The following is a 3,754-nucleotide window of genomic DNA, read 5'->3' as shown; positions in this document are numbered from 1 at the left end:
TAAATACATTGACACTTAAATAAAGTTCATTCATTCATTTATTCCTGATGTCGCACACACTAGCATCATGCATGCATACGACAACTGGTCTCCAGAAAAGTATGCAGAGTAAAGAAACAACAAGAACGGGGATTAGATCTAGCATATATTGTGCCACAATGCAGAAGAAACTAGCCCTCATCTACTATGTGGCTCCTCTGCTATAGCTCAAACAATCCATAAGTCGAGGCATGATAAAATCTTATCACCGCTATACCACTTCCTATTATCATTATACAGCATGGAAAACGATGACTCCAAAGCCTGCTATAAATAAGCTATCCCCAAAAGAAGTATTCAAAATGACCAACCGCTATCTAGAATAAATACTCTGGGATACAGCCATCTACATAGATAAAACACCAGAGAATGGAGCAATAAGCCAGATATGACCATCTACAATAAGAAAAACAAGAAATTATACTTAAGGAAGGAACTGTGTGCAACGTAGCACAAATCAACGACAGGAATGAGTATAAGAAGAGAAAGTACCTGGACCTACGACTAGGACTACGCAAGCTTTACCCTGACAACGAGATCAAGTAAATCAAATATAATGTTTAACTTCCTGGGAGATTTCAACAGCACTCTATAGAAAGGACTTTCTGACCTAACCCACAAGAACGAAACCAACAAACTCCTAACCAACTGCCAGAAATTGATCATCACACAAAACTGTGAAGTCATCAAGAAACTCTACAGTTTGGTTTCAAAAATTGTAAATGGAAAGATATCAATAAAATCTATAATAATAATAATAATAATAATAATAATAATAAGAAGAAGAAGAAGAAGAAGAAGAAGAAGAAGAAGAAGAAGAACATCCTGCTACCCCTCAACGACGACAGAAGGATGGTCAAAGAAGGTTGTTTGAGCGTTACATTAGGAGTGTATCAGAGGATACAGAAAGAGACTGGTAGATCTGTGAAGAGACCGTAACACCAAGGAAAGAGCTCAAAGAAGTTACCTATCAGAGATTAGCTTATCAAGTACGCCAGATTAAAACCAAGAAGTGGCGAGAGACTGTGGAACCAGGGGAAATGGCTCTGAGAGAAAAAATATTAATATCAAGAAAATGAAACTACGAAGCATATTGCCACAGATTTACCAGATTATAAAAAATCATCTGTTACCCAAGAAGAACACCGAGAGAATCCTCTGCGAAAGGATTCTGGAAGTGATGCGTCTTGAACAGGGAGTAGAATTACCATCAATGAAGTCAAGTGATTAAGTATAGCTGAAAGCAAAGTTAATGAAGCTCTCAGGAGGATTCAAACCCAAAACATCACTGAGCTGAATTCTTTAGTGTACGTATCTGTCACTACAAAAAGAATTACAGCGCACTCGTTCGCACTCAAGACGATTGCGCTGTCCTGGAAATAGGAACAGAGTGTATCTACCAGACGACTATCACATCAGAGAAGTAAAAGAGGAGGCTCTAAATACTGGGATCACTTCTTTCCATCCCTCAAACTGACATTTCCCTTTTTATTCAACTTATACGACGTACAGTCTACTTTAGACTTCAAATCTACTTCAACGAAACAAAGATTTTAAACAAGCTGAGAAGATTCACAATAGGCGAGGCAAAGAGTTGAACCAGGATCGATGGCTTCATCTTGCAGTTTCCGATATCCACTAGACTAACGAGACAACCGCCCGGAAAATCGATTTTTTTAGAGTATTGAAATAGTAGTACCCAGCAAAACGATTGAAAGTTAACCGTCTTCAACGGGGTTTTTAGACCTAAATACTGTAGATCAGCGCGACATATCTTAGAAACGCTATTTCTTGTTGAACTAAAGCTGTAATTCTGCCTGTTTTCATTATTTTTAGAGCGGTAAGCTTGTCAATATTAACATGGGATATTGCGTCGTGTAATTGTTAAGAAATGTCCAATGTCAGTTTGAGGGATGGAAATTAGTGTTGACCCTAAATACCTTGGCATTTTACAATTGGACCAGCCGGACTCTTAACACCAGCATAAAGGGCAAAATAACATCGGAGTATGTCAGAAGAGTTAAAAAGTTGGATAGATCCAAACTGACCTCGATACGAACGCACTGCAATGCCAACACCACGGTGTCAGAGGTAGCAGCAAAGGGCGGGGTAAGTCATGCACAAGCAATAGCTGACAGAGTAATAGAGTGGTCTCGCGAAAACAGGGTTCAACCAAACGCCGATAAGTGCAAAGAACTCAGGATCTTCTTTGCCAAGGGGAAAAGAGTCTTTGATCCTCTCATCACAGGAGGGAAGAAGATAGAGTTAAAGCTACTTGGCCTTATAATAGCGAATGATCTAATATGCAATGACCATGTAACTGAGATAACCAAAAAGGCCAGTAAGAGACTCTATTTTCTAACTCAGTTAAAAGAGCGGGAGTTCCGAAACAAGATCTAGCACTGTTTTATGTATCGTGCGAGAGGTCTGTTGTAGATTACGCAGCATGTCTTTTTTAAGGGTCTCCCCCAGTCCGTAAAGAACGAGCTGACAGGGCTCGAGAAAAGAGCAATGTCAATAATAACCTCGGGAAAGTGCTCCCCCAGTCCGTAAAGAACGAGCTGACAGGGCTCGAGAAAAGAGCAATGTCAATAATAACCTCGGGAAAGTGCAACTTAGCTTGGCAATAAAGGTGGGGGTAACACCCATTTTAGAGCAACATTACGTACTATGTAGCAAGATTTTTGATAACATTGTCAGTGTCCCAAATCATAAACTAAATGCGCTCCTTCCTGCAGTCTATGACAACTCGCGCTATAATCTAAGACGACAGCGCAACTTTAATATGCCAAAGCTTTGTAGGAACAGAACAAGTAATACTTTTATATATGCGATGTCGAAATAGTCTGGGTTGTAGTTTTATCCCACTTACATTCATATTTTTTTTTTCAACACAAATACATGATATAGAATTTTTAATATTAGCCTATAATTAGTTTTTAACTTCTTCTCCTAATGTCTTATACGTTTTAAAATTAACATACTTAAGTAAGATTCCATTCCAATTGGAACGTAACCTATATCTACCCTTATTCTTAATATTAATAAGTTCTGTTATATACCCTGGAGCAAAACCCTTAATAGCCTTATATACTAAAAGTAAAATTTTAAATTCTATGCGGAATGTAACAGGCAGCCAGTGCAAATTATACAATAATGGTGTTATTCTACTGTACTTAGATTCGTTATATATTAATCTGGCTGCAACGTTTTGGGCCCTTTGAATTTTATGTATTTGATAGGCTGGTAGGCCAAAAAGAAGGCTATTGCAATAGTCTATACGACCACTAACAAAAGCATGAATCAGCTTTTCAGTAGATGCTCTAGACAAGTACTTTCTAATTTTCCTAAAGTTATACAAGTAGTAGAATGCTAATCAACAAGTCTTGTTGATATGTGAGTTCATTGACAATGTGGAATCAAACCACACTCCCAAGTTCCTAACAGATGACGTAGGTGTTATTTCAACTGACCAATAGTAATGTTGTTAAGTTGAACTTTGGCGAGCTGTTGTTTGGGGCCAATCACAACAAACTCAGTTTTGTCATCGTTGAGAAGAAGTTTATCAGTAGTCATCCACAATCTGATATCATCAACACATCTTTCCACGGCCGCAACAGTCTCATCATTGACCAGTCTCATCATTAGGACTAAACGAGACATAGAGCTGTGTATCGTCCGCATAGCAATGTACCGTTGGTAGGTGATGTTTAAC

The 3,754-nt window shown here is 38.4% G+C and overlaps 1 pseudogene; it reads left to right on the top strand.

Annotated features, from left to right (window-relative positions):
• LOC138031992 (uncharacterized) overlaps positions 1 to 2,884 on the top strand; it is a 3,467-nt pseudogene extending 583 nt beyond the window's left edge.
• The last annotated feature ends 870 nt before the right edge of the window (positions 2,885 to 3,754 follow it).

This window comes from Montipora capricornis, chromosome 14, assembly GCF_036669925.1.
Source record: "Montipora capricornis isolate CH-2021 chromosome 14, ASM3666992v2, whole genome shotgun sequence".
Classification (NCBI taxonomy): Eukaryota; Metazoa; Cnidaria; class Anthozoa; order Scleractinia; family Acroporidae; genus Montipora; species Montipora capricornis.
Note: the sequence above shows the minus strand (reverse complement) of the source record. Positions and strands in the feature narration are given on the sequence as shown.